Below are 22,499 nucleotides of genomic sequence, written 5' to 3' on the forward strand. Positions count from 1 at the left end.
GAAAAAAGAAAAATACCTTCCTCACTTGGTGTGGACAATAATATATATTTATTGCCTTACCCCATGACCATTTTAATTCTCCTTTTCTCCATCACAATATATTCCTAAAGAACCTAGATTATCATGCAATTCCAGAAGATATTATAATCCATTGTATTAATAATATAATTATTATTATATTATTAATAATATATTAAGAATATAATAATATATTAATAATATATTAATGTGACCTACAATACAGCAAATGGCAAGTATACCAAATGGTATAATGAGAAACATGAGCAACAGAGGGTGGGAAATAGGTGCAAAATACAGCCAGTGGTTAACCACGTTGGTGAAGCTTGTAGAGAGAGAATGTTTCTGGGATGTGCTAAGATATCCCCTCCAACGCAAAGGACAAGTCACTGCATCTGTAGCCTCTACTACTAAAAAAGAGGCAAAGCAAAGAGATAGGCCTCTTTGAATCTTGGAGATTACATAGCTCACTCTTGACAACATTGCTTAAGTACATTCCAGCTGCTAAAACAGAATGCCATAGACTGAATAGCTAATAAACAACAGAAATTTATTGCTCACAGTTCTGGAGGCTGGGAAATCCAAGACAAAAGCACCGGCAGCTTACATGTCTGGTGAGGCCTCACTTCTTCACAGATGGGCACCTTTCCATTGTGTCCTCACATTACAATAGGGACAAGAGAACTTTCTGGGATCTTTTCAGTAAGGGCAATAATCCAATTCACAAGGGCTCTACCCTCATGACCTAATCATCTCCCAAAGTCTCCACCTCCTAAGACCAACACACATAAAATTAGTAGGGACACATTCGGTTTATAACACTTTGCAATCCACTTGTTGCCTGTTTGATGATTCTTTCAGAATAGATCAGACTATAATGTAAGCTGCCCTACCACTCAGGCCACATATGACAAACTCCGTGCATTTTTCTACATGAAAAATGCTGTGTGAAAACTCTAGAAACCCATAATAGGAGAGTCACAGTGCAAACCCCTAGGTTTCTGTGGCCTGGCAATTCTACAGTAAAGGACTCTGTTTTATTTGAAGAGTGGTTCTTGGAATACTACTGATCTTCTTACAGCTGATCAAAACAAGTGACTATGCAAATGAAGCTGCCATTAGATAAACCTGGCTCTATAATGTCTTATAGTTGGAAGGGCAATTTATTGTATGATGGAAAAAGTACATTTCTATAAGGCCGAAGTGAATTACACACATAGGTGGCCCATATGCATGTGTTACCTACCACTGTACCCTCTCCCCAAGCTCACACACATGGCCTTTTGGGGGTTTCCAGTGACCAGCTGACAGAGAAGAATAAAAACCAGGCCTAGCTTATGATATGATAGTGAAAGTTTAAAAATGAGCTGTTACAATACCATAATCCCACTGAAGGATATGTCTGCCTGTGGTGAGGAAACATGTCTTCAGTGTGCATATCTTTGAGCGCTAAACCTAGTCACCAACTTTGGGTATAGGAAATATGGTCTGAAGTATGAATACACATGAATTATTTGGCATGGACAAATACCTTGCTGACTAGGAACTTAGGAAAAGTGAGATTGGAAAATTGGAGACAGAAGGAACTTCCAGTCAATATAGCAAAATAGGTAAATTCTGTGCTCACCTCCTCCCACAACCACATCATAATTACAACTAAATGATAGAAGAACCATCATTGAGAGCCACCTGAAGACAGCTGAACAGAATTTCTATAATTAAGGATATCAAGAAGAAGCCATGTCGACGCTGGTAGAAGGGGCAGAGAATGAACCAGGCAGGTGTCACACCCATGGTGTGGTGATTAAGAATTAGAAGGATGAGAGGAAAATGGTGGATTGCCTCACACAGCTGCAAGACACTGTGAACTCACTTGTAGATCAGTTTTGTAATTCCACTCGAGTGTTGCAGCAGAATGATGATCCTCCTGTATCTTTTAGTAATGTGTAGACAGAAATTAACAAAGATCAGCAAGCTAATTCTACAGAAGAATTCTACAGGCTTTTTGCAGCACTGATTGCGTGAACAACAAGACATTGACATTTTGATAGGTATCTTGCCCAGTGAAGAATCTACAGCTGCTTTACAGGCTGCTGGCCTGTGGAAATTAAAAGAAGAAAACTATGAAGCTGCTACATGTCTGGATGTTTGTTTGTTTGTTTGTTTGATTGATTGATTTTGTATCAAGGGCACATGCTTCTGTATACAAGGTGCACTTGCTGATATTGTGTGGTCATAGCTGAAGACAAGAAGTAGTACTCACAGACAGTCTCTTCCAGACTCATAGTACCAAGGTGTACCATGTGGCTGAGAAAAAAAACTATTTCAGTGAAATTAAGAATTCCGTATCAGATTTAGATGTAAGTCTTACCAACAGTTACAGAAACATTAAGCACTATAACATGTTATCTTTTTAGCTATTTTTAATAGTCTTCCATTTTCACTCTTGATAAATAAACTATAAAACTGTGATTGAACCAGCTTCAACCATCATTATACCATTATTTTTTATTATCTAATGAAATGATTGAAGGAGCTATTGCATTAATAATTATAATTAAACAAATGTAATACCCAAAAAGAATCACAAGAAATATCTTAGCTGCAGATACCCTCCCCCACACCCCACTCTAAGGAGCAAAGAGTCCCAGACTTACAGTTGGATCCCCAGCCCAGGGTACTAGTGCTGGGAAGAGGAGTCCCTCATTAGGGTGTGAAAAATAATGGAGATTGTGTCTGAGAGAAATGGAGGGCTGCTTGAGTCCCAGGCCTTCCTTTTGAGGAACCCACACACATATTTGCTTGCTCACAAATCTACTTGATCTAAGTAAGCCCCAACAAAGGGGAAGCAGCTCAAAAAGTGCTAGGGGGATATGGGGAGGAAGTACATTTACTAGCTTCAGAGTGAGGCCTGGAGGGGGCAGGGATTAGGGCAGCTCTACCCTGGGTGAAAATGTTGGTAGGCACCATTGCTCCTTTGTTGAACTTCCTTCCACCCAGTAGGCCCAGTGCAGGAAGGCAACAAATATGTGCTCTTACCCAACTCTTAATACAGTCCCTAACCTATTCCAGCAGCCTGCCTTGGCTCACGCTGCAGACTTTTCTAAAATCTTCAAAAGATCCACACTCCCCAAACAAGCATTGGCTGGCTTCAGAATGCCCAGTACCACTTTCTAAGTGGCCCTAAGCCTAACAAAAGCAAACAGCAGTTTCGATTTGCATTGTAACTCTCATAAGGTGGCCCCAAGCCTAGCATGAGCAGTAGCCAGTCTTGGCTTGGAATGTATTTTAACTAAGTAGCCACAGCCTAGCACAAGCGGCAACTGACCTCAGCTCACATTAGAGTATCTACCAAAAGGTCAAAGCCCGACTCTAGTGGCAGCTAACTTTGGATTGCAGCATAGCCTCTCCAAAGTACCTCCAAAGGCAGCACAGATGGAAAACAACTTCAGATGACTTTGTAGCTCCTACCAGATGGTCCCAAGCTGGGCATAAGCAGCAAATGACCTTGGACTGCACCCAAGTCCATCCCACGAGGCTCCAGAACCAACCCATCTAATGGTTGGGTTCAGATCACACCAGAGCACCACCCAACCAGCTCAACAAGTGACACACCTGAAGAAGGAACTCAATGGGCACAAGAGCACCAACTAAAGTGATGCTAGCTCTATGAGATTAGGCCCTACACAATAGCTCACCACTTTAGTCAAGGCCAGGCCTCACAGCCAGGCAGCCTTGAGGGTCAATCTCAACTTCTGACATACCAAAAGCAACAAAGGCTCAAATACAATTGGAGGGCACACACAAATGACACAAGGGACATCCCAGGAGCACTCAACTCAGGCATCCAGAGATACTGTGCCACTCAGCCAACAGGACATTTACTACATAATGCCAAACTGCCAAGACTGGAAAACATAACGTATCTACCTAATAAAAAGAAACAAAACATAAGGAATAAGGAAAAATGAAAAGACAAATAAACATGTCCCAAATGTAAAAACAGGACAAAACTCCAGAAAAAGAACTAAATGAAATGGAGACAAGCAATCTACCAGATACAGAGTTGAAAACACGTTATAAGGATGCTCAATGAGATTAGGGAAAGAACTGATGAACTCAGCGAAACTTCAACTACAAGATAAAAAAAAATTAAAAAAGGAGATAGAAACCATAAAAAATAACCAGTTAGAAATAAAGAATACAAAAATTTAAATGAGGACTAGATTAGATGGAATTATCAGCCGATTAGATGAAGCAGAGGATCAAATAAATGACTTGAAAGATGGGGAAGTGGAAAACAGCCAATCAGACAGGAGAAACAAAAATTTTTAATTAGGATAGTTTAAGGGACTTCTAGGAAAACATCAAGCATACTACTGTCTACATCCTAGGGGTACAAGAAGGAAAAGAGAGACCAAGGGATTGAAATTTTTTTTGAGGAAATAATGACTGCAAACATCGCCAACTTGGCAAAGAAAAAAGACATACAGGTCTAAGAAGTGCAGAGTTCCTAACAAAATAACTGAAAGAGGCCCACACCAAGACACACTGTATTAAGAAGCCAAAGGTTAAAGACAAAGATAATTTTTTAAAATTATTTTCTTCAGTTACAGTTGATATTCAATATTATTTTCTTTTAGTTTCAAGTGTACAGAATGGTGGTTAAACATTTATATAATTTATGCAGTGGTCCCCCAATTAGTCTGTATCCACCTGGCATTATACATAGTGATTGCAATATTATTAAATATATTCTCTATACTGAACTTTACATCCCCATGACTATCTACCAATTTGTATGTTTAAATCTTGTTACTTTTTTTACCCTACTCCAATCCCCCTCCCATCTGGGCACCATCAGTTTGTTCTCTATATCTATAAGTCTGTTTCCATTTTGTTTGCAGGTTTATTGTGTTCCTTAGATTTCACAGATAATTGAGATCATATGGTATTTGTCTTTCTCAGTCAGACATATTTAACTTAGAATAATACCCTCTAGGTCCATCCATGTCATTGCAAATGATCAGATTTTATTCCTTTTTATGGCCAAGTAATATTCCATTGTATATATGTACTATATCGTCTTTATCCAACCCTTGGTAGACACTTCCATAGTTTGGCTATTGTAAATAGTGCTGCAGTAAACACAGGAGTACATCTTTTCAAATTAATGTTAATGATTTCTAAGTATAAATACCCAGAAGTAAAATTGCTGAGTCATAAGGTAGTTAAATAACTATTTTTCAATTACAGTTGATGTACAATATTATATTAGTTTCAGGTGTACAACATAATGATTAGACATTTATATAACTTATGAAGTGATCATCCTAATATGTCTAGTACTCACCTAGCACTATACACAGTTACTACAATATTATTGATTATATACCTTAAGCTAAACTTTATATCCCCATGACTATTTTGTAACTACCAATTTGTACTTCTTAATTCTTTCCCCCTTTTCACTCACCCACCCAATATCCCTCTCAACTGGCAACCATCAAAAAGTTTTCTGTATCTACTAGTTTGTTTCTGTTTTATTTGCTTATTTTGTTCTTTAGTTTCTACATGTATGTGAAATCATATAGCATTTGTCTGTCTTTGTCTGACTTACTCCACGCAGCACAACATCCACTAGGTCTATCCATGTTGCAGATAACATGATTTCATTCTTTATTATGGATGAATAATATTCTATTGCATGTATGTACCACCTACTTTTTAATAAATAAATCATTGGACACCCAGGATGTCTCACCCAGGTTGCCTCAATATCTTGGTTATTGTAAGTAATGCTTCAATGGACATATGGATGCACATGTCCCTTCAAAGTAGTGTTTTGGGTTTCTTCAGACATAAACACTAGATGTGGGATTACTGGGTTCTTCTTTGTCTCTTATTATAGTCTTTGTTTTCAAAGCTATTTTGTCTGGTTTAAGCACTGTTACCCCAGCTCCTCTGTTTGTTTCCGTTTTTATAAAATATCTTTTTTCCATACCTTTACTTTCAGTCTATGTATGTCTTTCAATGTGAAGTGAGTCTTGTAGGAAGCATATGTAAGGGTCTTGTTTTCTTATCCATTCAGCCACCCTATGACTTTTGATAGGAGCATTTAATTCATTTATGTTTATAGTAATTATTGATAGATATGTAGTTATTACCATTTTATTATTTATATTTTTTATTGTGTTTTCTCCTTCTCCTTCTTCAAAAAGTCCCTCTAACACTTCTTGTAACATTTGTTTTGTGGTGATGAACTTCTTTAGCCTTTACTATTTGTAAAGCACTTTATCTAGCCTTCAATTATGAATAATAGAGTTACTGTGTAGCGTAATCTTGGTTGTAGTTTCTTGCTTTTTATCACTTTGAATATTTCATGTCACTCCTTTCTAGCCTGCAAAGTTTCTATTGAGAAGTCAGTTGGCACTCTTATGGAAGCTCCCATGTAGGCAAGTAACTGCTTTTCTCTTGCTGATTTTTTCTCTCTATTTTTAATCTTTGGTATTTTAATTATGATATGTCTTGGTATAGTCCTCTTTGGGTTTATCTTGTATGGGACTCTCTGCACTTCCTGAGTTTGCATGTCTATTTCCTTCACCATGTTAAAAAGTTTAGGTTTTCAATTCTTTGCTCTCTCACTTCTGTTATTCTTACAATGCAATGTTGGTAAGTGTGATGTCCCAGAGACCTCTTAAACTATTCTCTTATTTTTTAATTCTTTTTTCATTTTGTCATTCTGATTGGGTGTTTCCTGCTAAACTATTGTCTGTGTCCATGAGTCTCTATTTATCTTGTCTGCTTCTTGCTTTCGGTTTTATATCCCACATATGAGTAAAATCATATGATTCTCAATTTTTTATGTCTGACTTACTTCACATAGAATGGCAATCTCAAGATCCAGCCATTTAGTCACAAATAGAAATATTTCATCACTTCTCATGGCTGAATTAATATTCCATTGTATATATGTAGCACATCTTTATCCAGTCATCTATTGAAGGATACTTCAGTTGTTTCCCATGTCCTGGCCACCATAAATAATGCCAATATGAACATTGCAGAGCATTTGGATAAATGTTTTCAAATTTGGGGGATGGATACCCAAAAGAGGGATTGCTTGGTCACATGGTAATTCTATTCTTAATTTTTTGAGAAATCTCCGTACTGTTTTCCATAGTGGCTTTACCAATTTATATTCCCACCAGTAGTGTATGAAAGTTCTTTTCTCCCTAAGAGACATACAAATGGCCAACAGACATATGAAAAGATGTTCGAGTTCACTAGCTATTAGGGAAACACAAATCAGCATCACAATATTATATCACCTCACACCTGTTTGAATGGCTATCATCAACAGGACAGGTAAAAACAAGTATTAGAGAAGTTGTATGTGGGGGAGGGGAGAAACCATGATTTGTTCTTGTTTTATGCTTCCTACCTCCATTTTTGTGTTTTCTATCTATTTGTTGAGTTAATCTATTCTTTCCCTAAATTCATTGAGCATCCTTATAACCAGTGTTTTGAACTCTGCATCTGGTAGATTGCTTGTCTCCATTTTGTTTTGTTCTTTTTCTGGAGCTTTGTTCTATTTTTTCATTTAGGACATGTTCCTTTCTCCCTGTTAGGCTGCCTCCCTATGTTTGTTTCTATGCATGATGTAGGGCTGCTATGTCTCCAGTCTTAGAGTGGCCTTATGTAGTACATGTTCCATGGAGCTGAGTAGCACAACCTCTCCCTGGTCACCTGTGTTGGGTTCTCCAGGTGTGTCTCTTGTATGGGCTGTGTGTGCCCTCCTGTTGTATTTGAGTCTTGGTTGCTGTGTGCATGTTAATGTAAGGGACTAACCCTCAGGCTGATCAGTTGTAAGGACTGGCCAGTGACTACAGTGCAGGAATATTGTTCAGGGGTTGATCCTATGAAACAGGATTCACTTTAGCAGGGCTTAGGTGCTTGTCCACTCTGCCCTTTTGGTGTTTGTTCTCAGATGTGGCCCTGGGTGCTACTTCTGCTCCATCTGAAGCCAGCTACCAGGCATGCCAACCAGGCCTTTGGGGAGGGGTCCTATAGTAGGCCAAGTCAAACTGCAGCCTGTGCTCTTCTGGGAGCCACTTGGCTTGAGCCACTGAGCCATCCGCAGATGGCTGACATCTATGGTGGGACTGAAGGTACCTCAAGAAGCCAAGCTGCAAACCTAGTCTGGTTGTTGCTACTGCCAAATTGAGTCTGTTCAGAAAGAGGTATAAAGGACACCAAGGCCAGATGCTGCTTGTTCGAGTTTTGTGAAACTTTGAGATTTTAGGAAAGTCCACAGAAAGAGCCAAAAAAGATCATTTGTATGGAAAAGCCACTGGAAGTGGCTTGGATGAACCCAAAATTGGGGTAAGTCTTAGGAAATCAACAGGGCAGGGCAACCAGTGTTAGCAGATTGATAATGACTCAGATATGGCCACTGCCTGAATGTGCATGCCAGGAGTGAGGAGGGCTCAACAAGGAAACAATGAATTCTACCATCACTTTTGTCTAAAAAAGCTGCCCTTTCATCCCTTGCACTGAAGCCAAACAAATCAGTTTTTCTTCATATGGCCTTGGCACCTTTGAAGCTGCAGAGCCAGTACTGAAGCTCAGAGAGTATGAGTCCATCAGTAAGCACATCCATGCATGGGCCTTTTAAATGGAACACTGGGGACTCCAGCAGCCCTCCATCTCACTTAGCCATTCTCTACTGGTTTTTACAGCTAGAAGTTATGAAATCATCTTTTCCTGGCACTAGAACCCTGGGCTACTGAGCCTTGTGTGGGGCTAAGACACCCTACTCCTCTAAAAGACATCCACAGTTGAGATATCCCAGCTAATTTTTAACCAGACTTGAGGTGTCTTCTTCTGTATGTCCTTAGTTTTAACTTTTGTCGAGCTAGATTTCAGGTGATTTTCGATGATTGTTGTTTTGTAGTTTAGTTGTAATTTTGATGTAATCATGAGAGGAAGCAAGCATTATATTTACCTTCCTTCGCCATTTGAACTGGAAATCAAATAATTTAAAAATTTTTTTGAAAACCTCCAAACTATTTTTTTATAGTGTCTACACGAATTTGAAATCCCACCAACACTTCACAAGAATTCCGTTTTCTCCACATCCCTGCCAACATTATTGTTTGTTGATTTACGAATGATAACCATTCTGACATGTGGGAGTTGATATCTCATTGTAGTTTTAATTTGCATTTCCCTGACATTCAGCAACATGAGGACCTTTTTACATGTCTACTGGCCACCTACATGTTCTTTTTGGAGTAATGTGTATTCACATCTTTTGCCCATTTTTAAAAATTAATTATTTTTTTTTAAATTATGGTGACATGGGATAATGAAATCCAGTAAGTTTCAGGTATACAATTCAACAACAACAAGGCAAATATATGTGTGTGTGTGTATATATATATACATACACACACACACATATATATACACATATATATACACATTGCATTGTGTGTTCACCACCTATAGATAAATTTCTTCCTGTCACCATATATTTGACCCTTTTTACTCCCTCTCGCAACTTCTCACCTCTCCCACTACCTATTGGTAACCACTAGTCTATAATCCATGTCCGTGAGTTTCTGCTTGTCTGTCCTGTAGTTCATGTCCTTGTCTGCTTGTCTTGCTTTTAGGTTTATATCCCACATATAAGCGATATCATGTGATTTTCAACCTTTTCTGTCTGGCTTATTTCACTTAGCATGATTACATCAAGGTCCATCCATGTTTTTGCAAATGGCTGTCGTCTCCTCTTATGGCTGAGTAATTATGCATTGTATTTATGTGCCACAGCATCTTCATCCAATCATCTATAGTATGATACTTTAATTGCTTTCATGTCTTGGCCACTGTGAATAATGCTGATACAAACATTGGTGTGCAAATATCTTTTCAGATATGGGTTTTCAAGTCTTTGGAGTAATTGCCCGGTAGAAGGATTGCTGGATCATATGATAGATCAATTCTTAGTTTTTTGAGAAATCTCCACACTTTTTTCCATAGTGCCTGTACCAATTTGCAGTCCCACCAGCAGTGTATGAGGATTCCTTTTACTCTGCATCCTGTCCAACAGTTGTTATTACTTGTCCTGTTGATAACAGCTAATTTTAACAGGTGTGAGATGGTACTCATTGTGGTTTTGATTTGCATTCTTTAATAGCTAGTGATGTTGAGCATCTTTTCATATATTTGTTGGCCATTTGTATGTCCTCTGTGGAGAAGTGTCTCTTCAGGTTGTATGAGTTCTTCATATATTTTGGATATTAGGTCCTTATTGGAGGTGTTGCTTACAAATATATTTTCCCACTTGGATGGTTGTCTCTTTAACTTGTTGATGATTTCTTTTGTTGCCCAGAAGCTTTTTAGTTTGATGTAATCCCATTCATTTATTTTGGCTTTTACTACTCTTGCTTTTGAGGTCAAATTCATAATTCATAAAACCCTCTTGAAGTCCAAGGTCCATAAGTTTAGTTCCTAAGTTTTCCTCTATGCAATTTATTGTTTCATGTCTCATTTTCAAGTACTTAATTCATTTTGAGTTAATTTCAGTGTGTGGTGATAGACAACCGTCTAGTTTCATTCTTTTGCAGGTGACTTTTCAGTTTTCCAAGTACAATATATTTAAGAAACTTTCCTTTCCCCACTGTATGTTTTTGGCTCTTTTGTCAAAAATTATTTGCCCATATAAACATGGGCTTACTTGATTCTGTTCCACTAATCTGTGTGTCTGTTTTCCTGCCAATTCCATGCCATTTTGATTATTGTCACTTTATAGTATAATTTGAAGTCAGACAGAGTGATGCCTCCAGCCTCGTTCTTTTTTCTCAGGATGGCTGTGGCAATTCGAGGTCTTTCATGCTACCATACAAATCCGATTATTTTTTGTTCTATTTCTTTATAAAACTCCCGATAGGATTTTGATGGGGATTGCATTAAATCTGTATAATGTTTTTGGTAATAAGTTCATTTTAACTATGTTGATTCTTCCAATCCAAGAACATGAAGTATCTTTCCATTTCTTTATATCTTCTTCAATTTCTTTTAATAAGTTCTTATAGTTTTCATTATATAAGTCCTTCACATGTTTCATTAAATTTATTTCTAGGCACTTTATTCTTTCTGTTGCTTTTGCAAATGGAATTACTTTTTCCACTCTTTTTTCCTGAGTATTCATTTTTAGAGTGTATAAATACTATGGATTTTTGAACATTGGTTTTGTATCCACAAACTTTACTGTATTTGCTTATTGTTTTCAAGTAACATTCTTGTGGAAATTTTAGAATTTTCTATATAGAGAATCATGTAATCTTCTAGTAATTGACAGTTTAACTTCATTTACTATTTGGATGCTTTTTATAGCCTTCTCTTGCCTGATTGCACTCACTAGGACCTCCAATATTATATTAAATAACAGTGACAATAATTGACAGCCTTGTCTTGTTCCTGATCTTAGAGAAAAGGTTTTTAGTTTTTTGCCATTAAGTATAATGTTGGCTGAGGGTTGGTCATATATAGCCTTTATTACGTTAAGGTACTTTCCTATATTTTGATTTTTAAGTGTTTTGATCTTAAATGGATGCTGTATCTTGTCAAAGGCTTTTTATGCATCTATTGATATGATGATATGATTTTAATTTTTTAATTTGTTTATGTGGTGTATCACATTAATCGATTTGCGTATGATGAACCATCTCTGTGCCCTTGGGATGAAGCCCACTAGATCATGGTATAGAATCATTTTAATATATTCCTGTATCTGTCTGCTAGTATCTTATTTAGGATTTTTACAACTGTGTTTATGAGGGTTATTGGTCTGTAGTTTTCTTTTTTGTGTGTTATCTTTACCAGGTTTTGGTATCAAGGTAATATTAACCTTATAAAATGAGTTAGGAAGTATCGCCATCACTTCAATTTTTTGAAAGAGTTTGAGGAGAATAGGTGTTAAACTTTCTTTGAATGTTTAGCAGAATTCAGTGGTGAAGCCATCTGGCCCAGCATCTTACTTTTTGATAGGTTTTTGATGATTGTTTCAATTTCAATACTACTGATCGGTCTATTTAGATTTTCCAATTCTTCTTGATTCACTCTAGGAAGGTTGTACTTTCTAAGCACTGTTCTATTTCTTCGAAGAGGTTACTATATTTGGTGTTCTATACTTTTTCATAATATTCTTATATGATCCTTTGCATTTGCGCAGTGACTCTTGTATTTTCTCCTCTTTTATTTCTGATTTTATTTGTGTCCTTTCTATTTTTTTTTTAGGTGAGTCTAACCAGAGGTTTGTCAATTTTATTAACCTTCTCAAAGAACCTGCTCTTTGTTGCATTTATTTTGTATTGTTTTGTTTCTTCAATTTTATTTAATTCTGCACTAACTTTGTATATTTTTTTCCTTCTACTGATTTTAGGCTTCCTTTATCTTTTTCTAGTTTTTTAAGATGAAACATAAGTTATTTATTTAGGCTCATGCTTCTTTTTAGAGATAGGCCTGTAATGATATGAACTTTCCTCTTATGACTGCTTTTGCCATGTCCCAAAAGATTTGATATGTTGTACTACCATTATCATTTCTTTATATGTATCTCCTGATCTCGCTTTTTATTTCTTCTCTGACTCACTCATTCTTCAGTAGCACGTTCTTTAATATCCATGTATTTGTACCTCTCCCCTTTTTCTTTTTACAGTTGATCTCCAGCTTCAAAGCATTATGATCAGAGAATATATTTGGTATTATTTTTAACTTTTTATATTTGTTGAGGCTATCTCTGTGTCCCAGTATGTGGTCGATTCTTGAGAATGTTCTGCGCATAGAGAAGAATGTATAAATAGTTGTTTTGGGAGGGAAGGCTCTGTAAATTTCAATTATGTTCAGTTGGTTTAATGTGTAATTTAAAGATGTTATTTGCTTATTGATTTTATGATTAGATAATCCATCCATATCAGACTGTGGGGTATGTAGGTCCCCTACTAAGATAGTGTTTTGGTTTCTCTTTCCCTTTAGTTCTGTTAGTAATTCTTTTACATATTTCAGGGCTCCCTGATTAGGAGCATAGATATTACTAAATGTTATGTCTTCATAGTGTATGATTTCCTTTATCATAGAGAATTATCCCTCAGTATGTTTCTTTAGCTCTTTCTTTTCATGTTCATTTCAACAAATATTAGTACAGCTATGCCCATTTTCTCTGAATGCCATTTGCTTGAAATATCATTTTCCACTATTTCACTTTGAGTCACAATTTGTCTTTGGAGCTGAGATGTGTCTTCTGGAGGCAGTAAATGGTTGAGTTTTGTTTTTTGACCCAATCTGCAACTATACACCTTTTTATTGGTGAGTTCAGCCCATTTACATCCAGGGTGATTATGGAAATATGAGGTTTTCCTATAGCCATTTTATAGGAAGCTCGGCGTTTCCATTACTTCCTTGTCCTTGTGTGTCTTTTTTATTTTGGTTGGCTTTTGTGGGATTTCCCTTTGGTCCTCCTTGTTTTATGTTATATAATTCAGTTCTGAATCTTTGACATATCCTCTACATCACGAATATGTAGAGGATAGTGTGTGTGTGTATACACACACACAATATATATATATACACACTATACTATATATATACACTAGTATATACTAGTATACACTAGTATATACTAGTGTATATATATACTAGTATACACTAGTATATACTAGTGTATATATATAGTATAGTGTATATATATACTAGTATATATTATAGTATAGTGTGTGTACGTACATATATAACCATTTTCTTCTGCGTGTGCCTTATCTCCTTTCCACTTTGCGAACTTGGATCTTCAAATCCTTCCTTTTTCTATGATTGTGGTCTCATTTGTCCCTATGTATGCTGAATGTTCATTACTGTCTTGCAATAGCAAATCTCTTCCTATTGTTTAAGCTTATGACGTCCTGTTTTTAATAAGGGTTACACTCCTCTGCTTATATCTGCCTGCTAATCGCCTTACTCATAGTTATGCAGTTCTTTGTCATTTTGTTTTAAGTGAGCTGACCCCTTTCAGTATTTCCTGTAGTGCAGGCCTCGTAGTGGAGAATTCCCTCAATTTTTGTATGTCTGGAAAGGAATTTATTTCTCCTTCATATCTAAAGGAGAGCTTTGCTGGATACACTACATACACTATTCATTATTATTAGTGCATACACTATATACATACACTATTCATTATTATTAGTTCCTTTCATTTAATAGTTTGAATATTTGATTCCACTTCTTTCTGGCTTGTAAGGTTTGTGCTGAGAAGTCTGACGATAATCCAATGGGGTTTCCTTTATAAGTTACCGTCCTCTTTTTCCCTGACTGCCCTGAGAATTTTGTCTTTGTCATTGATTTTTTGATAATTTTAATACAACGTTTCTTGAGGAAGTCCTTTTTGGGTTGAGATAATTGTGTGTTTTGTTGACTTCTTGAATTCCAAGCTCCAATTCATTCCTTAGATTTGGGGAATTCTCATCAACTATTTGTCTGAAAGTGCTTTCTAATCCCTGCTCCTTTTCCTTGCCTTTGGTAATGCCCATTATTCTTACGTTTCCTTTTTTGATGGTATCAGCTAGTCTTTGTATTTCTCTTTCATGATTTTTCATTCTTCGGTTTCTCTCTTCTTCCTTCTGACTTATCTATCTTCGCTATCATTGATCCTTTCTTCCATTTGGTCGACTCTATTTCCCCAGCTTGCTATTTCATTTTTCATCTCTCATCTCCAGAAGTTCTATTTGGTTCTTTTTAAGGGTTTCAGTCTCCTTCCTGAAAAACTCGTTCTGCTGATCTAGTTGCTTTTTTCAATTCCTGGAATTGTTGATATGAATTATTTTGGATCTCATTGAGTTTTTTCAGGAGTACCATCCTGAATTCTCTGTTATTTAAGTCACATATTTGTATGCCGTTAAGCTTATCTTCTGGAGATTTTTCTCTTTCTTTCTGAGCTGCCTTGTCACCTTGGTTGTTCATGGTGTTTAGTGGACTGTTTCTCCACCTGGGCATTAATGGAAGCTTATTCTGTTGTTTTTCCAGAAAGAAGATTACATAAAGATCTCTCTTTAGCCTGTTGGTAAGATGGCGCTTTTCTTTTGGTTTCCAGTAGGTGGCGTGTAAGCCCCTTGGATCCCTGCTTTATATAAAGTCTTAATAATGCCTTTTTAAAAAAAATTGTAGATATTCAATCACACTCACTACCCTCAGTCTCAGTCCCTTGTCGGTGTAAGCAATAGTCTCAGTAGTGTTTGCTCAGATATCCCTGGGGCTCCACGGTGTTTGGCCTTGGGAGCTATGGGGGGAGGGGCCCTCTGGCTTAGGGGATAGCGGCTGTGTGGCTCAGCCTTGTGTTTTGCAGCCACAGCTGGCAATAATCAACTGTTGCTTCTCTGCCGTCCCCACTTCTCTGCAGTCTGTCCTGATCTCTGGGCATTGCCGCCGCGTGGAGCTCACAGCTCTCTCAGGCAGGGCTGTTCAGGGAACCCACCTCACCTTCTCCCCTCCCCCTCCCAGTTCAGGGAGCTCTGGTGGGCTGTGAGAGGCAGCATCTTCGTTTTTTCCAGTCTACTTTCTGACTCCCAGGAGTCTGACCTTTGATAGCTCTTATGTGCAGATCTCTTGCTCAGACGTGGTGGTGTGCAGTTTGGGTGTTTTTTGTTGAGTTTTAGATGTTCATCTTATTGTTGTTTCAAGGGGAGACATCTGAGGACATCTCACATGCCACTGTGTTCCTCTCTTTTTATATATTTTTTATTTTTATTCTTTGTATGTATCTGTCCTGGTATCCCAACACCATTTATTGAATAGAATGTCTTTAGCCCATTGTATGTTCTTGTCCTTTGTGTCATAGCTTCATTAACCATATAAGTGTGAGTTTATTTTTGAGCTCTCTATTCTATTTCATTGATCTATGTGTCTGTTTCGTGCGGTACCGTGCTATTTTGATTACTATAGCCTCGTAGTATAGTTTGATATCAAATAGCATGATACACCCAACTTTGTTCGTCTTTCTCAAGATCGCCTTGGCCCCAAATAGGGTCTATGTGGTTCCATATGCATTTTAGGATTATTTGTTCTACTTTAGTAAAAAATACCATTGGTATTTTGGTAGGGATTGCACTGAAGCTCTACATTGCTTTGGGTAGTGTGGACATTTTAATGATGTTAATTTTTCCAGTCTATGAACACGGTGTACGCTACCCTTTATTTTTATTTTCTTTAATTTCTTTCTTCAATATCTTATATATAATTTTGCAAGTACAAGTCTTTTACCTCTTCGGTTAAATTTATTCATAAGTATTTTTTTTAATCAAATATAATTTATTCAGTGACTCAAACATAGAAAATATAATAATGTACTCTGCTGGTCAAATACATGCAAGTTATCAAGTCCCCAAAGACAGGAAAAGTCTTTAAAGTAATGTGAGTGTGACCTGGTTTACTTGAAGATATTCCGTATTATTTTTTTACTTTTTAAATTTTAATTAAGTTTATTGGGCTAACATTGGTTAACACAATTATATAATTTTCTGGTGTACATTATCATTTGACATCTATATATTCCATTGTGTGATTACCACCCACAGTCCAGTTTCCTTCAGCTACCATATATTTGATCCCCTTTACCCTGTCTACCTCCCCACTCCTCCCCCACCTCACTAGTAACCACTAGTCTATAGTCCTCTGGTAACCACTAGCCTATAGTCCATGTCCACGAGTCTCCGTTTGTTTGTCCTGTTCATTTGTTACCTTTAGGTTCATATCCCACATATGAGTGATATCATGTGATTTCCAACTTTTCCTGTCTGGCTTATTTCGCTTAGCATGATTATCTCGAGGTCCATCCATGTTGTTGCAAATGGCAGTATTTCCTCTCTTCTTATGGCTGAGTAACATTCCATTGTATATATGTACCATAGCTTCTTTAGCCAATCGTTTATCGTAGGACACTTCGGTTGCTACCATGTCCTGGCCACTGTCAATAATACTGCTATGAACATCAGTGTGCAAATAACTTTTTGGATATGGGTTTTCAAGTCTTTGGGGTAAATACTCAGTAAGGGGATTGCTGGATCGTATGGTAGATCAATTCTCAGTTTTCTGAGGAACCTCCATACTGTTTTCCATAGCGGCTGTACCAATTTGCAGTCCCACCTAAAACACAAGAATCTTAAATATACATCTCAAAGAATATTGCCAACTGTTAAAACCTTGATGCACGCTAAAGAACAAAATATCACCATTACACCCAGAAAATTCCTTTGTGCCCATTTCCAGCCAATCCTCCATCTAGAAGCAATCACTGTTATGAATTACATCAAGATAACTTAGTCTTGTTTTTTCTTTTTTTCTTCCTTTTTTTAGATTGTGTTTTTTCCAGTTTTCAATTACAATTGACATTCAATATTATTTCAGGTGTACAGCATAGTGGTTAGACATTTATGTAATTTATGAAGTGATTCCCCCAATTAGTCTAGTACCCCCCTGGCACTATACATAGTTATTACAATATTATTGCCTATGCTGTACCTCACTTCCCCATGACTATTCCATAACTACCAATTTGTACTTCTTAATCCCTTCAAAATTTTCATCCCAACCCCAAACCCCTCTCCCATTTGGCAATCACAAGTTTGTTCTTTATCTATGAGTCTGTTTTCATTTTCTTTGTTCATTTATTTTGTTCTTTAGATTCCACATCTTAGTGAGATCACATGGTATTTTTCTTTGTCTGACTTATTTCACTTAGCATAGTACCCTCTAGGTCCATTCATGTCATTGCAAATGGGAAGATTTTATTATTTTTATGGCTGAGTAATATTCCATTGTATATATGCACCATGTTGTGTTTATCCAATCATCTACTGATGGGCACTTAGGTTGTTTCCATATCTCAGCTATTATATATAGCGCTGCAGTGGGCATAGAGGTGCACATATATTTTCCAAAACCTCCAAACTGTTTTTCCATAGTGGCTATACCAATTTGCAAACCCATGAACAATGCATGAGGGGTCCCTTTTCCCCACATACTCGCCAATACTTGTTGTTTTTTGATTTACTGATGATAGCCATTCTGACCGGTGTGACGTGATATCTCATTGTGTTTTTAATTTGAATTTCTCTGATGATTAGTGACATTCAGCACCTTTTCATATGTCTATTGGCTGTCTGTACATCTTCTTTGAAGAAATACATATTCAGGTCCTTTGCCCATTTTTTAACTGGATTGCTCTTATATGCACACCGATGTTCATAGCAGTATTATTGACAGTGGCCAGGACATGGTAGCAACCGAAGTGTCCTACGATAAACGATTGGCTAAAGAAGCTATGGTACATATATACAATGGAATGTTACTCAGCCATAAGAAGAGAGGAAATACTGCCATTTGCAACAACATGGATGGACCTCGAGATAATCATGCTAAGCGAAATAAGCCAGACAGGAAAAGTTGGAAATCACATGATATCACTCATATGTGGGATATGAACCTAAAGGTAACAAATGAACAGGACAAACAAACGGAGACTCGTGGACATGGACTATAGGCTAGTGGTTACCAGAGGACTATAGACTAGTGGTTACTAGTGAGGTGGGGGAGGAGTGGGGAGGTAGACAGGGTAAAGGGGATCAAATATATGGTAGCTGAAGGAAACTGGACTGTGGGTGGTAATCACACAATGGAATATATAGATGTCAAATGATAATGTACACCAGAAAATTATATAATTGTGTTAACCAATGTTAGCCCAATAAACTTAATTAAAATTTAAAAAGTAAAAAAATAATACGGAATATCTTCAAGTAAACCAGGTCACACTCACATTACTTTAAAGACTTTTCCTGTCTTTGGGGACTTGATAACTTGCATGTATTTGACCAGCAGAGTACATTATTATATTTTCTATGTTTGAGTCACTGAATAAATTATATTTGATTAAAAAAAATACTTATGAATAAATTTAACCGAAGAGGTAAAAGACTTGTACTTGCAAAATTATATATAAGATATTGAAGAAAGAAATTAAAGAAAATAAAAATAAAGGGTAGCGTACACCGTGTTCATAGACTGGAAAAATTAACATCATTAAAATGTCCACACTACCCAAAGCAATGTAGAGCTTCAGTGCAATCCCTACCAAAATACCAATGGTATTTTTTACTAAAGTAGAACAAATAATCCTAAAATGCATATGGAACCACATAGACCCTATTTGGGGCCAAGGCGATCTTGAGAAAGACGAACAAAGTTGGGTGTATCATGCTATTTGATATCAAACTATACTACGAGGCTATAGTAATCAAAATAGCACGGTACCGCACGAAACAGACACATAGATCAATGAAATAGAATAGAGAGCTCAAAAATAAACTCACACTTATATGGTTAATGAAGCTATGACACAAAGGACAAGAACATACAATGGGCTAAAGACATTCTATTCAATAAATGGTGTTGGGATACCAGGACAGATACATACAAAGAATAAAAATAAAAAATATATAAAAAGAGAGGAACACAGTGGCATGTGAGATGTCCTCAGATGTCTCCCCTTGAAACAACAATAAGATGAACATCTAAAACTCAACAAAAAACACCCAAACTGCACACCACCACGTCTGAGCAAGAGATCTGCACATAAGAGCTATCAAAGGTCAGACTCCTGGGAGTCAGAAAGTAGACTGGAAAAAACGAAGATGCTGCCTCTCACAGCCCACCAGAGCTCCCTGAACTGGGAGGGGGAGGGGAGAAGGTGAGGTGGGTTCCCTGAACAGCCCTGCCTGAGAGAGCTGTGAGCTCCACGCGGCGGCAATGCCCAGAGATCAGGACAGACTGCAGAGAAGTGGGGACGGCAGAGAAGCAACAGTTGATTATTGCCAGCTGTGGCTGCAAAACACAAGGCTGAGCCACACAGCCGCTATCCCCTAAGCCAGAGGGCCCCTCCCCCCATAGCTCCCAAGGCCAAACACCGTGGAGCCCCAGGGATATCTGAGCAAACACTACTGAGACTATTGCTTACACCGACAAGGACTGAGACTGAGGGTAGTGAGTGTGATTGAATATCTACAATTTTTTTTAAAAAGGCATTATTAAGACTTTATATAAAGCAGGGATCCAAGGGGCTTACACGCCACCTACTGGAAACCAAAAGAAAAGCGCCATCTTACCAACAGGCTAAAGAGAGATCTTTATGTAATCTTCTTTCTGGAAAAACAACAGAATAAGCTTCCATTAATGCCCAGGTGGAGAAACAGTCCACTAAACACCATGAACAACCAAGGTGACAAGGCAGCTCAGAAAGAAAGAGAAAAATCTCCAGAAGATAAGCTTAACGGCATACAAATATGTGACTTAAATAACAGAGAATTCAGGATGGTACTCCTGAAAAAACTCAATGAGATCCAAAATAATTCATATCAACAATTCCAGGAATTGAAAAAAGCAACTAGATCAGCAGAACGAGTTTTTCAGGAAGGAGACTGAAACCCTTAAAAAGAACCAAATAGAACTTCTGGAGATGAGAGATGAAAAATGAAATAGCAAGCTGGGGAAATAGAGTCGACCAAATGGAAGAAAGGATCAATGATAGCGAAGATAGATAAGTCAGAAGGAAGAAGAGAGAAACCGAAGAATGAAAAATCATGAAAGAGAAATACAAAGACTAGCTGATACCATCAAAAAAGGAAACGTAAGAATAATGGGCATTACCAAAGGCAAGGAAAAGGAGCAGGGATTAGAAAGCACTTTCAGACAAATAGTTGATGAGAATTCCCCAAATCTAAGGAATGAATTGGAGCTTGGAATTCAAGAAGTCAACAAAACACACAATTATCTCAACCCAAAAAGGACTTCCTCAAGAAACGTTGTATTAAAATTATCAAAAAATCAATGACAAAGACAAAATTCTCAGGGCAGTCAGGGAAAAAGAGGACGGTAACTTATAAAGGAAACCCCATTGGATTATCGTCAGACTTCTCAGCACAAACCTTACAAGCCAGAAAGAAGTGGAATCAAATATTCAAACTATTAAATGAAAGGAACTAATAATAATGAATAGTGTATGTATATAGTGTATGCACTAATAATAATGAATAGTGTATGTAGTGTATCCAGCAAAGCTCTCCTTTAGATATGAAGGAGAAATAAATTCCTTTCCAGACATACAAAAATTGAGGGAATTCTCCACTACGAGGCCTGCACTACAGGAAATACTGAAAGGGGTCAGCTCACTTAAAACAAAATGACAAAGAACTGCATAACTATGAGTAAGGCGATTAGCAGGCAGATATAAGCAGAGGAGTGTAACCCTTATTAAAAACAGGACGTCATAAGCTTAAACAATAGGAAGAGATTTGCTATTGCAAGACAGTAATGAACATTCAGCATACATAGGGACAAATGAGACCACAATCATAGAAAAAGGAAGGATTTGAAGATCCAAGTTCGCAAAGTGGAAAGGAGATAAGGCACACGCAGAAGAAAATGGTTATATATGTACGTACACACACTATACTATAATATATACTAGTATATATATACACTATACTATATATATACACTAGTATATACTAGTGTATACTAGTATATATATACACTAGTATATACTAGTGTATACTAGTATATACTAGTGTATATATATAGTATAGTGTGTATATATATATATTGTGTGTGTGTATACACACACACACTATCCTCTACATATTCGTGATGTAGAGGATATGTCAAAGATTCAGAACTGAATTATATAACATAAAACAAGGAGGACCAAAGGGAAATCCCACAAAAGCCAACCAAAATAAAAAAGACACACAAGGACAAGGAAGTAATGGAAACGCCGAGCTTCCTATAAAATGGCTATAGGAAAACCTCATATTTCCATAATCACCCTGGATGTAAATGGGCTGAACTCACCAATAAAAAGGTGTATAGTTGCAGATTGGGTCAAAAAACAAAACTCAACCATTTACTGCCTCCAGAAGACACATCTCAGCTCCAAAGACAAATTGTGACTCAAAGTTAAAGGGCTTCGTTTGTTGTCCTTTTTCTAGTTCCTTTAGGTGTATGGTTAGATTTTCAACTTCACGTCTTTCTTGTTTCTTGAAATAGCCCTGTATTGCTATGAAGTTTCCTTTTAAGATGGTCTCATATAGATTTTAGGTCATTGGTATTCATTTTTATTACTCTCAAAATATCTTTAGATTTTTTCCCTCTATCTCATTGTTAACTCATTCATTGTTTAGTAGCATGTTAGTTCCATATGTCTGTGCCTTTTTCTATATTTTTTTTCTTGTAATTAATCTCCAGTTTAATAGTAATATAGAATAGAAGTATGAGAACTACACAGATTAACTAAATATTAAACCAGATTCTATTCAGAGCCCACTACATACAAAGAGCTAGACCACAGGGAACCTACAGGAAGATTCCTGCTGCGA

The 22,499-nt window shown here is 37.1% G+C and overlaps 1 pseudogene; it reads left to right on the plus strand.

Annotated features, from left to right (window-relative positions):
• Positions 1–274: 274 nt before the first annotated feature.
• Positions 275–2,383, plus strand: LOC107503322 (annotated as a pseudogene).
• The last annotated feature ends 20,116 nt before the right edge of the window (positions 2,384–22,499 follow it).

This window comes from Rousettus aegyptiacus, unplaced genomic scaffold (assembly GCF_014176215.1).
Source record: "Rousettus aegyptiacus isolate mRouAeg1 unplaced genomic scaffold, mRouAeg1.p scaffold_m13_p_6, whole genome shotgun sequence".
Lineage (NCBI taxonomy): Eukaryota > Metazoa > Chordata > Mammalia > Chiroptera > Pteropodidae > Rousettus > Rousettus aegyptiacus.